We start from the raw sequence: 14,310 nt of genomic DNA on the forward strand, positions 1-14,310 counted from the left end.
GTTCCATGTATAATATAAGACCATAAAAAATAATTAATAATATGCTAAAACATTTAATTAAAATGAAAAGGGGGCTCAAGAATCTCACTTGCCTCATTATTGGAATCAATCAATTATTAATTAATTAAATAATTAATGGGTTTATCTTAGTTATATGTAAGCATCATCTACAACTGTCTCCTTAGTTCCACTTCTTATTCAAAACCAATCAAACCATTAATATTACATGAGAACCACCTACCCAACCATACAATATATATAATATCTATAACATTATCATTATAATGTAATAATGTACATCCACCACTTTATATATCTAATTTATTTTTCATTAAATTTTCAGACGAAAAAAAAAATCATAATATTAGTAATAATTAATATAAGTATCATAAAATTTAAGTCCCACGTTTTTGAGAATGAATTTCTTTTTATAAGAAATTTAAGTTTATTACTTCAAGTGGCTTCATAATTAAAAAAGATATATAATTTTGTTACACTCAATTCAATTTTATGATATTCCTACTCAAAATACTCACTACTATAAAAATAATCTTTTGCTTTAATTTTTTAAGTAACATATAAAAAATTTACGTTAATTTGTGTAAACGATGTTATAGTCGTAGACACAAATAATTTTATTTTTTACTTCAGTTAGTAATTAACGCTATTTTTTTTTACTTCAGTTCATAACCGAAACAAATAGTAAAACGCAAATTGATTTTTTGTTTTGGTTGTGAGCCAAAGCAAAATAATAAAAAAAAAAATATGTAAACTTTCGAACCACCACAATCCTTCAGACCACCACAACAACCAAATAGCAACAATATATACCACTACCACAACAATCTATCGTACCACAAAAAGCACATCAGACCACCATCATCCCATCGGACCACCACCCTTGCTTGCTTGTGAAAAAAAATCAGAGAGAGAGAGAGAGAGAGAGAGAGAGAGAGAGAGAGAGAGAGAGAGAGAGAGAGAGAGAGAGAGAGAGAGAGAGAGAGAGAGAGAGAGAGAGAGAGAGAGAGAGAGAGAGAGAGATTGAAGGAGAAAGAGAGAGACCAGAGTAGAAGGAGCTGGGCGCGCGAGACGGGGAACGAGAAAAAAATAATGAATCTCACATTTGAAAACTCCATTTGAGAGAGAGAGAGAGAGAGAGAGAGAGAGAGAGAGAGAGAGAGAGAGAGAGAGAGAGAGAGAGAGAGAGAGAGAGAGAGAGAGAGAGAGAGAGAGAGAGAGAGAGAGAGAGAGAGGGCAGTAGAGATGGTCCCATGCTCCACGATGGCCGACGATGAGCTCCAACGGACCTGCAAAAAAAACAAGAAAGAGAGAGTTAGAGTTTGAGAGGTTTGTGCTTCAAGGTTGGGTCGAGAAGAAAGGAAGAAGATGAAGGCGATGATGGGCGGAAAGATGGAATTAGGTTAGAGAGAGAGAGGGGAGAGAGGGGCGATTGAGAAAGAAATTAGGATTAGAAGTTGGTTTTATATTTTAGGGTTAGATTTTTTTAAAATGGGCTGAAGCCCATATCTGATTCTTTTTCAATGGCATTTTGCGTCGGTTGTGCACCGACGCCAATAATATATATAATAGCTTTTTCCGTCAGTTATGCACTACACCAATAGTGTATATATATTTTTATATTTCATCTTTTACTTCAGTTTTTATTTTAGCGTCGAATAGATAAACGATGCTAATTAATAATGATTTGCATCGGTAGATGTAAAGACCGCCTATGAATAATACTTTGTATTATTAATTATTTAAGGTTTAGGTATTAATAATTATGGAATGCATATTTTAGAAATATATTTTATATATCATATATGTTTTTATGCTATTTTATGTTTAAGTATCCAATCTCTGTGTTTGTGTTCGGAAGCAGTGGAAAGCGGCGTTGGGGCCTTTAGAAAATTGTATTATATGGTTTAGAATATTTTTCGGGATATCATTGCTACGTTTTAGCAGAGTTGGTATTTTCGGGGTGTGGTAAATGACTAATTTACCCTTGAGATGTTTAGTTATTTTTATTATTGGATGGGGGGTAAGAAGGTCTTTTGGCAAAGGCTTCTTTTGTCTTATTTGGGTTTTATTAATGCTGAATATAAGCTAATATTTTTTAAAAGAAAATCACATATTGCTTAGGATAGAAGGAATAGAAAGAAAATTAGAGAAAAGTGTTCATTCCTCTCTTCATTCTCCCTCTCTCTTTCGATTCTCTTGGGGAGCAGCTAGGGTTGTGTTAATTGCTCTTGATTCAAGGATAGTTAGTAGGAATCCTCAAGCTTTGATCCAAGGTAACTTTCTTTTCTTAAATTTTCTTAGCTTAAGTTAGGTTTTATATGTGAATTTAGGATTTATGTTGTTGTATGAATTAAGATGGTTTGATTTGGTGTTCTGGAGGTTGTTTGATGTTGGTTGAGTTAATTTGAACTGAATTTATGGGTTGAATTGAGGTTTGGGCAAAGTTTGAGTTTAAGAACTCAAACCTAGCTCTCTAATGGTAGATTGAAAATCTGTGTGAATTGCTGAGTTTTATTGATTGGGATTGATCTAGTATGATGTTTACAGGTGTTCTGGAAGTTATTGTGAAGTTTGGGGTTGTTTTGAATTAAGGGGAAGTTTTTTTGGGTTCCCAGCTCAGAACCGGAATTCCGGTTCCTGGGGCCCTGTTGCAACCGGTCGACCGGTTGGTCCCGAAACCGGACTTCGGTTGGGAACCGCTTTAGGTTGGGGCTTTTTCCCGAGCCCTAGTTTTTCCCGTTCTTAAGTAGATTAGAGTGTTGGCATCCTTTTTTATCGATAGGGTTAAGTTTAGTTTCTATTTTAAATCCCCGATAAGTGTTTTAGCGAGTCTCTCATCGGATTTTAAACATTATGGTTTAGGGCCCTGTTAAACGTCGAGCTGCACTTCCACTCAGGCTGACCGGCACACTTGAGCACGGAACGAGGTAAGATAGCGTAAGAATATATATATGAATGTTTATGCTTGTTTTGGATGTTAATGTAATTACGGTGTTACCAACACGAGTACCCAGGGTACGTCGTGTTCGTGGTACAACACTTAGTAATTCTCGGGAGTACAGTTAAGGCTCTACCAACACAAGTACAGAGTTGATACTTTAGTGCATTTGGTATAGTAGTCGTACTACCCTTAAGAACGTTCTTAATCATTTGGTGAGCTTCGTTGTTAAGCTCAGGGCAGCTTGATCATAAAGCTGGCAGCGTGCTACTTTTATATTTCTTGCATATCTTACTGAGTCTGTTGACTCATCAGTTTGCTACCTTGTGTAGGTAAAGGAAAAGCAAAGCTGGAGGAACAGTGAGGTGGAACTCGGCATGATTGTACATATTGCGGCAGTGCAACCTGGAGGGTTTCGGTTTATAAATATTTTGGAGTCTGTATTTTGAAGATGCATGTCCGCAAAACTTTTAAAAAAAAAAAAAATATACATATGTAATAGTAAAGTACTTTTAACCTAAATTTTGATACTCGGGATCCCGATCCATATGGTTATTAATATATAAATTATTAAAGTTAATTTCCGATTTTATTACTATTAAAATACGGGCGTTACAGTTTGGTATCAGAGCCACTGGGTTGTTCACTGAAGACCGTCAAGATATGTACAATCAAGGCCAGTGTCGAGTTCAACTCACGGTTCCGTAAGCTTTGTTTCTTTTTGCAAACTATTTTAAGATATGTTGTGTTGTATATTTGATTAAATAAGACGTTTTAAATTTTAATTGCGGTCTTGAGAGTATTTTGACCACTGTCTGACCTACGTGCCTTGTGGGTTCGCAGGCTAAGTCCTAAATAATGGACGACCAGCGAAACGTTAGAAGGCAGGGTGAATTGGTTGAGACCGGAGGTGGTCGGGGTGGTAGAAATCCCCAAAACCCCCGTGGGCGCGGTAGAGGCCGCGGTCGAGTCCCGAGAGGTGGACAGGAGAATCCACCTCAGGCCCCTGTTGATTGGGAACAAAGGTTTGCTGAGATGCAAACTAGAATTGAGCAACAAGAAGAAGAGATCCGACGACTCAGGCAACGGGATGCCCCTGTTGAGCCTCCCCTGCAACCGGCTGTTGCAGTTCCTGCAGCCCCTGCGGTGCCGAGTGAGCAACATGTTGCTGGTAACCGCATGGAGCCTTTATATGAGAGGTTCAGAAAGCAAGCGCCTCCAGTATTTCTGGGAGGCCCTGATGTTCTTAAGGCTGAGCAGTGGTTGACTGTGATTGAAAGAATACTGAATTTTATGGGAGTAGCTGGAAATGATAGGGTGGCATGTGCCACGTTCCAATTTCAGGAGGATGCCCTGATTTGGTGGGAAATGGTATCCCTTACCAGGGATGTGACCAGAATGACCTGGGAGGAGTTCCGGGAATTGTTCAACGCCAAATATTACAATGAGGCGGTCCGCAGTGCAAAGCGGAGGGAATTTGTTGAGTTGGTACAAGGTGAGGGTATGACAGTAACCGAGTATACCACCAAGTTTGATCGCTTGGCTAAGTTAGCCTCCGGAATCGTACCAACAGATTTCAGCAAGAGAGAAAAGTATTTGGCTGGGCTGAATGCCAAAATCAGACATGACCTGGTTATTACAACGAATGATACCACAACTTATGCAGAAATGGTTGATAAAGCTCTTCGAGCTGAAGGAGCAGTTAAATTTTTGCAAGAAACCCGAGAGTCTTCTGGTGTTGGTGGGATTACTACTCTCCCTATGTCGGGTCCTGAAAAAGAGAGTGGGGGTTCTATCCTTGAGCAGAGGAAAAGAACTTTTCCATCTTCGGGAAGTTCAGGGCAAGGTAAAAGGTTTCGTGGAAACCAGAATAGAGGGGGACGACAGACTTATTCTTATCCTGAGTGCCCACGTTGCAAGAAGCATCATCCTGGAGCTTGTAACCGGAGAGCCTGTTTTCAGTGTGGTTCGGTGGGACACCTCAGGAAAGACTGTCCTCAGTTGAAGAAAGAGGAACCGAAGCCTGAGGTCAAACCTGTACCTGCTCCTGCTCGTGTTTTTGCTATAACTCAGGCAGATGCTGCTGCCAGTCCTTCAGTAGTTTCAGGTCAGCTTCTAATCAATGGTTTTGCTTATACTGTTTTATTTGATTCGGGTGCTACTCGGTCTTATGTGTCATCAAGACTTCTTGATCAGTTTGATAGACCTAGTGATATTCTCGAGACGGGGTTTGGAACCCTGTTGCCTAATGGGGAATTAATTATTTCAAGAAAGTGGATTAGGTCAGTAATAATTAGAATTGAAGATAGAGAATTGAGTGCTGATCTCGTGGAGTTGCCATTAGCCGAATTTGACATTATACTTGGTATGGACTTTTTGTCTAAATACTCTGCTAGTATTGATTGTAATCGGAAAATGGTGACTTTTGAACCGGAAAATGAGGAACCTTTTGTTTTTGTTGGCTCGGTCCAAGGTTCTCGTGTCCCAAGAATCTCAGCGTTGAAAGCTAGGGATTTATTACGAGATGGATGTGTTGGTTTTCTGGCAGTGGTAGTGGATTCCAATAAACCTGTGTTACTTGGACCAGAAGAAGTTAAAGTGGTTAAGGAATTCCTGGATGTGTTTCCAGAGGAATTGCCGGGATTACCACCCCAGCGGGAAATAGATTTTGTTATTGATTTAATTCCTGGAGCAGAACCTGTTTCAAAAGCACCCTACCGAATGGCACCTGCTGAATTGAAAGAACTGAAAATACAACTCCAAGGGATGTTGGATCTAGGGTTCACTCGACCTAGTGTGTCACCTTGGGGAGCCCCTGTGTTATTTGTGAAGAAGAAAGATGGAACTCTTCGGATGTGTATTGATTATCGGGAGTTGAATAAGTTAACTATTAAGAATAAATATCCTCTGCCCAGAATTGATGATTTGTTTGACCAACTCCAGGGGAAGACAGTATTCTCAAAGATTGATTTGAGGTCTGGATATCATCAATTGAGAATTCGAGAAGAGGATATCCCGAGGACAGCTTTCCGGACCACGTATGGTCACTATGAATTCCTGGTTATGTCTTTTGGGTTAACAAATGCACCGGCAGCTTTTATGGATCTCATGAATAGGGTATTCAAGGATTTCCTCGATAATTTTGTAATTGTATTTATCGATGATATTCTTGTGTACTCTCGATCAGAAGCAGAACATGAGCAACATCTTCGAATGGTTCTACAGCGACTTAGGGATCATAAACTTTATGCAAAGTTCAAAAAGTGTGAATTTTGGCTGTCACAAGTGTCTTTTCTGGGGCATATTGTTGGAAAAGACGGAATTATGGTTGATCCAGGGAAGATTGAAGCGGTGAAGAATTGGCCTAGACCTAAAACAGTCACGGAAATTCGAAGTTTTCTCGGTTTAGCGGGTTATTATCGGCGTTTTGTGGAAGGATTTTCCAAAATTGCGATGCCGCTATCCGAGCTAACTAGGAAAAATCAGCGATTTATATGGTCAGATAAGTGTGAAAAGAGTTTTCAAGAGCTGAAGCAACGATTGATTACAGCTCCTGTTCTAGCCTTGCCATCTGATCAAGAAAAGTTTGTAGTATATTGTGACGCTTCTAGGCAGGGTTTAGGCTGTGTGTTAATGCAAGCAGATAAAGTCATAGCTTATGCTTCTCGGCAATTGAAAGATTATGAGCAGCGTTACCCAACTCACGACCTAGAACTTGCAGCAGTGGTGTTCGCCTTGAAAATTTGGCGACATTACTTGTATGGTGAAAGGTGTGAGATCTATACTGACCACAAGAGTCTCAAGTATTTCTTCACTCAGAAGGATTTGAACATGAGACAGAGGAGGTGGTTAGAATTGGTAAAAGACTATGACTGTGAAATCCTGTATCATCCTGGAAAGGCAAATGTTGTAGCTGATGCTTTAAGCAGAAAAGGACCTGATCAGATATCTAACATGGTTATGATTTCCCCTCAGCTAGCTTCGGAAATGACAAAAGCAAACATTGAGTTGGTGACTGAGAAATTATTTAATCTGACACTTCAGTCAGATTTGTTGGAAAGAATCAGAATGGCTCAATTAGAAGATTCAGAATTGATTAAGATTCGAGAAGATGTCTTAGCAGACAAAGCTAAGGACTTCTCCATTTCTGATAATGGAATGCTGTTGTTTAAAGCACGGGTGTGTGTCCCTGATTTCAGTGAGCTTAAAAAGGAAATTTTAGAAGAAGCTCATACTACCCCTTACTCATTACATCCAGGAACCACCAAAATGTATCAAGATTTAAAGCCCTATTTCTGGTGGTATGGGATGAAAAGGGATGTAGTGGACTATGTCACTAAATGCTTAACACTCAGCAAATTAAAGCTGAGCATCAACGACCGGCGGGGTTACTTCAGCCATTAACACTTCCGGAATGGAAGTGGGAAGACATTGCGATGGACTTTGTGGTTGGCTTGCCTAGAACCACAGGAATGTATGACTCAGTTTGGGTTGTGGTGGATCGCTTTACAAAGTCAGCGCATTTCTTACCTGTTAAGGTAACCTATTCAGTGGATCAGTATGCTGATTTGTATGTGAAAGAAATTCTCCGTCTTCATGGAGTACCAAAGTCAATCGTTTCAGATAGGGATCCTAAATTTACCTCAAAGTTTTGGGTGAGTTTGCAAAAGGCTATGGGAACTAATTTAAAATTCAGCACAGCCTTTCATCCTCAAACAGATGGGCAATCTGAACGAACCATCCAAATACTCGAAGACCTATTGCGAGCTTGTGTCATGGATTTTGGAGGGTCATGGAGTAAGTATTTGCCCCTGATTGAATTCTCCGATAATAATAGCTATCAAAGTACCATAGGAATGGCTCCCTATGAGCTGCTCTATGGAAGAAAGTGTCGTTCTCCAATTCATTGGGACGAAACAGGAGAACGGAAATACTTGGGCCCTGAATTAGTTCAGAAGACAAATGAAGCAATAGACAAGATCAAAGCTCGAATGCTTGCTTCTCAAAGCAGGCAGAAAAGTTATGCAGATCCCAAGCGACGGGATGTTACATTCCAACCTGGTGATCATGTCTTTCTACGAGTATCCCCTATGAAGGGAATCAGACGCTTTGGAAAGAAAGGTAAATTGAGCCCTAGGTTTATTGGACCTTTTGAAATTCTGGAGAAGGTTGGACAAGTTGCTTATCGGTTAGCCCTACCTCCTTCCTTATCAGCAGTGCATAGCGTGTTTCATGTTTCCATGCTAAGGAAGTATGTGTCTGATCCAATGCATGTTCTGAGTTACGAAGCATTGGAATTGCAATCTGATTTATCATATGACGAACAACCGGTGCAAATTCTGGATAAAAAGGAAAAGGTTCTCCGAACCAAAACCATATCATTGGTCAAGGTACTTTGGAGAAATAGTAAAGTGGAAGAAGCCACTTGGGAATTGGAATCTGAGATGAGGGCCCAGTATCCTGAGTTATTCAGGTAGATTTCGGGGGCGAAATCCTTTTAACGGGGGGATAATTGTAAAGACCGCCTATGAATAATACTTTGTATTATTAATTATTTAAGGTTTAGGTATTAATAATTATGGAATGCATATTTTAGAAATATATTTTATATATCATATATGTTTTTATGCTATTTTATGTTTAATTATCCAATCTCTGTGTTTGTGTTCGGAAGCAGTGGAAAGCGGCGTTGGGGCCTTTAGAGAATTGTATTATATGGTTTAGAATATTTTTCGGGATATCATTGCTAAGTTTTAGCAGAGTTGGTATTTTCGGGGTGTGGTAAATGACTAATTTACCCTTGAGAAGTTTAGTTATTTTTTATTATTGGATGGGGGTAAGAAGGTCTTTTGGCAAAGGCTTCTTTTGTCTTATTTGGGTTTTATTAATGCTGAATATAAGCTAATTTTTTTTTAAAGAAAATCACATATTGCTTAGGATAGAAGGAATAGAAAGAAAATTAGAGAAAGTGTTCATTCCTCTCTTCATTCTCCCTCTCTCTTTCGATTCTCTTGGGGGCAGCTAGGGTTGTGTTAATTGCTCTTGATTCAAGGATAGATAGTAGGAATCCTCAAGCTTTGATCCAAGGTAACTTTCTTTTCTTAAATTTTCTTAGCTTAAGTTAGGTTTTATATGTGAATTTAGGTTTTATGTTGCTGTATGAATTAAGATGCTTTGATTTGGTGTTCTGGAGGTTGTTTGATGTTGGTTGAGTTAATTTGAACTGAATTTATGGGCTGAATTGAGGTTTGGGCAAAGTTTGAGTTTAAGAACTCAAACCTAGCTCTCTAATGGTAGATTGAAAATCTGTGTGAATTGCTGAGTTTTATTGATTGGGATTGATCTAGTATGATGTTTATAGGTGTTCTGGAAGTTATTGTGAAGTTTGGGGTTGTTTTGAATTAAGGGGAAGTTTTTTTGGGTTCCCAGCTCAGAACCGGAATTCCGGTTCCTGGGGCCCTGTTGCAACCGGTCGACCGGTTGGTCCCAGGAACCGGACTTCCGGTTGGGAACCGGCCTGCCGGTTGGGGCTTTTTCCCGAGCCCTAGTTTTTCCCGTTTTTAAGTAAATTAGAGTGTTGGCATCCTTTTTATCGATAGGGTTAAGTTTAGTTTCTATTTTAAATCCCCGATAAGTGTTTTAGCGAGTCTCTCATCGGATTTTAAACATTATGGTTTAGGGCCCTGTTAAACGTCGAGCTGCACTTCCACTCAGGCTGACTGGCACACTTGAGCACGGAACGAGGTAAGATAGCGTAAGAATATATATATGAATGTTTATGCTTGTTTTGGATGTTAACGTAATTACGGTGTTACCAACACGAGTACCCAGGGTACGTCGTGTTCGTGGTACAACACTTAGTAATTCTCGGGAGTACAGTTAAGGCTCTACCAACACAAGTATAGAGTTGATACTTTAGTGCATTTGGTATAGTAGTCGTACTACCCTTAAGAACGTTCTTAATCATTTGGTGAGCTTCGTTGTTAAGCTCAGGGCAGCTTGATCATAAAGCTGGCAGCGTGCTACTTTTATATTTCTTGCACATCTTACTGAGTCTGTTGACTCATCAGTTTGCTACCTTGTGTAGGTAAAGGAAAAGCAAAGCTGGAGGAACAGTGAGGTGGAACTCGGCATGATTGTACATATCGCGGCAGTGCAACCTGGAGGGTTTCGATTTATAAATATTTTGGAGTCTGTATTTTGAAGATGCATGTCCGCAAAACTTTTAGAAAAAAAAATATATACATATGTAATAGTAAAGTACTTTTAACCTAAATTTTGATACTCGGGATCCCGATCCATATGGTTATTAATATATAAATTATTAAAGTTAATTTCCGAGTTTATTATTATTGAAATACGGGCGTTACAGTAGATAATCGAAGCAAAAAAGTGTGGGTTGACTTTTATATCAATCAATAAGTTTGACCAAATACGTTAACCGATGCAAAAATCCCTTTTTGTAGGACCATACTAATAACTTCGTGTAATTTTGCTTCAAATGGGATTATTTAAGAGATGGGTTGGTTTGATTCTTACTTGTGTCACTTTAGTGTCTTATAGTATTGTACTCAGTGGTAGAGAGATGGGGCCTATCTTTCCAACTCGTGACATCTGATAAGGAGATCCATTGGCATTCGATAAGGAGAATTATATTTATTTATGTTTTGAGGGTCTTTCCTCATTGATTCGAGTTTATGAATCTCAGAAGTGGATTAGAGAAATCAAATTTTGTAGGCAAGCTCCTATTATCTCTTATATATCTTTTACTAATGATAGTTATATCTTTTGCAAAGCTTCCCTTAAAGATGCTACAAGAGTTTTAGAGTTTCTTCATAAGTTTAAGGAGGCATCAAGTCAACAAGTTAATTTGGTAAAATCTAATGTTTTTAATTTTGTCAATGTGGTGAGGCCTAGTCGATTGGATCTTTATAATGTTTAACAAGTGGCAGAAGCTTTTGAACACAATACTTATCTTGGTTTTCCTAATACCTTGGGTCGATTTAATAAGTCTGTGATTTTAGGCTTCTTGAAGGATGAAATTCAGAAAAAGGTTCAAGATTGGGACTGGAAGCTTCTTTCTTATGCTGGGAAAGAGGTTCTAATTAAAATTATTACTCATCATTACTTGCGTATGCCATGAGTGTTTTCTTCCTCCCAATAATTGATGTGTCTAAAGATTTGAAGATTCTCATGGTGGCGGTATTCGTTTGATGAGTTGAGAAAGAATGAGTAGACATAAAACTATAGGTGGAATGAGCTTTTGTAATCTTCGTGACTTTAATTTAGCAATGTTGGGAAAGCAAGACTCGAAAAAGATTTGGTTTGGAACCAAAAGTATACTACGGTAGACTGTGTTCTTATCTCATCTATGAGTTGTCTTGTGCAATGGAAGTCTACCCAAAATAGAGGTTCAGATGCTTCTTTTTTCAGTATTTAAAGCTGGTGATGGAGCTGAATTTTGGGTTAAGCTGCAAGTAAATACAATCAAGGTAATTATTGATGCTGTCATTTTTGGTGATCGAACTGCATTTGGTTATGACATAGTTGCTCGTGACTCTCAAGAGAAACTAACAATTGCTAAGTTGGGCAGTTTTGCTGGTATAGGCGCTCCAAATTTGGTTGAGGCAATTAGTATAAAGGAAGCGCTAAGCTGGATTATTATTCAACCATGGCGGAAAGTGGAGCTAGAGTTAGATTGCTTGGTAGCAATACAAGCTATTCAAAATTCATTAGTTATACTTTCTTCTTTTAGGGTTATTATAAAAGATTGTCATAAACTTCTTGCATATTTAAATAATATCTTCTTATTTTTATTAAACGATCTGCTAACACGATTGCTCATAATCTTGCTAAAGCATCTTGTTCTTTTCCAAATCGATTGTTCAACAAGGGTGATGTTCCTGTTGAGGTACAATCTTGTCTTTTGGCTGATTTAGTAAATTAATAAAACTTCTATATTTGCTTTCAAAAAAAATACCCTACTAATTATAAATAAACACCCACTCTCTCAATACTCAAAAAAACCTAAATTCCTATCAAACTCGACAACACAACACTATCATCTTTCTCTCGCACGCGCGAGTTTAGCTTCGTCCCTCACCAAATCTTTTAGAACTCATCAGACCATTTAGAAAAATTACATATTTGGTGCTTTTTTTTTTTTGCTGAATAAACCTCTAATTCATTAAAGTAAATTTAGCATCCTGGTGATCACAAGGGGATTCACCTCCCAAAAGGAAATAAAACCACATCTGAAATGGGACACTCCCTAATTAGCAAGAACATGTGCTACCTGGTTGTGAACCCTCCGAAACCAAACAACAAAACACAAAGAACTATCAAGAGAGCAAAACAGATGAAAAAATAGAAAAGAAAGATGCCAGTTAGGAATAGAACGCAAGAGACAAGCTTGCACCACCATCTTACAATCCGCGACACCAAGGTACATAGGCCAAGATTCAGCTGAGCTACCACTTCTAAACTAGCAAGAATGGCAAGAACTTCACCTTTTAAAGCCGAGTCAACCTTAGCTTTGTCAATAGAAAGAGCAATTAATCTCCCAGTAAAGTTCTTGACCACCACCACAGCAACAGCCACTCCGTCTTTATAAGCCGTATCGACATGAATCACAAAATCATCCGAGATCACAGACTTCTCACTCATTCTGTCATCCTCCTCCTGAGGAGGGACCCCCACTTCAGAAGAAGCCTTATCCGTATATAACCCCTGAATCTCCACAAAAGTACCATTGATCTTAGAGAGTATCCAATCGACAGGAATTTTAGACTTATTATGAAAAGAGTCATTGTGATGACCCCGAATATGGAACAGAACCAACGTCCCAAAGACCAAAAGTTCTAACTCTAAGCCATTAGGATTCAAAGCAAGCAGGATACCAAGATTGAACAACCATTCCACAAAAGACTTACCATATTTGGAGCTTGATGAAGCTTGATGAATTTCGATAGGGCTACAAAGAAGCACGAGCCACAAGCCACTATCGAGAGGAGCATTGATAAAACCAAAAAAGACTCCCAATGTACATAAAGACGCTATCAGAATGTTGTATCTAGATCCAGTGCTGAATCAGAATATAGAGCTATGGCCCAGTCCGTGTGTGAAGTAATATGGATTTATTAGCTTTTGACTGAATTCGGGTTTAAGACTTCTATTCCAGCAAAATTATGGTGTGATAATCAAGCTGCTCTTCATATTGCCTCGAATCCCGTATTCCACGAGCGAACTAAGCACATTGAGATCGATTGTCATTTTGTTCGTGAGAAAATTCAACAAGGTCTGATCTCCACAGGATATGTGAAAACCGGAGAACAACTAGGAGATATTTTTACAAAAGCTTTGAATGGGGTGCGGATAGACTATCTTTGTAACAAGCTGGGCATGATTAACATCTATGCTCCAGCTTGAGGGGGAGTGTTAGAGTATTAGCTGTATATTAGGTGTAAAAGAATTAGGGTAACTTGTATTTAGTAGTTTCCTATTTTGTTGGTAGTTTCCTATTTCCTAGTTTCCTAGCTTTGTATATAAATATGTACTATTCTATGAAATAAACATATAATTCGATTCACTATTTTCTACACGAACTATAAAATTCCCCTAAACATAAAAGCATCGAGTTGTTATCGAGGAGCCTCAAACAGAACTAAAAGCCTTGGACATGAAGAAATTAAACCCTCATTAAGTCACCATATTCGAGGGGCATTGAACGCAACTGAAAAAGACCTCTAAACATCAACCCACAATCAAGGAGCACCCATTACTACAAATATCAGAATTCGCGACGGTCTTAAAAACGATTTTTTTCGGGGACCATCGCTAAAAAAATTAAGTAACTATTTAAAATTGTTGAAAAATTTAGTATTCCTGACAGTTTAAAATTGTAGTAAACAAAATAAACGATATTTTTTAATAAAATGTGAATTTTTAAGAGAGTCTTATACCCCCACGGTTTAAAACCGTCGAGTATAGTATAGGCGATGGTAAACCGTCGCCTATACTATACCCGAGGGTTTTAAGGGCCCATTAAAAAATTGTTACCTAACTTCTTGCCACATTTCTCATGTGCCTACTGACTTTTTTCTATTTCTCACATGTTCACCTATTTCTTCTCACCTATTTCCTCTCCATTTCCACACCCTAAAATAGAAATCTTAACTCTCCAAAACCTTACCCATGCCTCCGCACCATCGCTCTCCTCTCTCGCCATCTTCCTCCTTCTCTCGATCTCCCTTTCTTCTCGTATCTCTCTCGTCCATCGATCTCCGCCCATCCCTCCTCCCGTCGGTCTCCCTCTCCTCTCCGTTGCATACGTTGGACCACCACCACCTCTC

General features: G+C 38.7%; 1 long non-coding RNA gene across 1 annotated transcript; it reads left to right on the plus strand.

Annotated features, from left to right (window-relative positions):
- Positions 1-2,811: 2,811 nt before the first annotated feature.
- LOC133029118 (uncharacterized) lies at positions 2,812-3,539 on the plus strand. The gene is made up of 2 exons (XR_009683325.1): positions 2,812-2,948; positions 3,292-3,539. It is a non-coding gene; the product is annotated as an uncharacterized LOC133029118 (long non-coding RNA).
- Positions 3,540-14,310: the final 10,771 nt, after the last annotated feature.

Source organism: Cannabis sativa, chromosome 7 (genome assembly GCF_029168945.1).
Source record: "Cannabis sativa cultivar Pink pepper isolate KNU-18-1 chromosome 7, ASM2916894v1, whole genome shotgun sequence".
Classification (NCBI taxonomy): Eukaryota; Viridiplantae; Streptophyta; class Magnoliopsida; order Rosales; family Cannabaceae; genus Cannabis; species Cannabis sativa.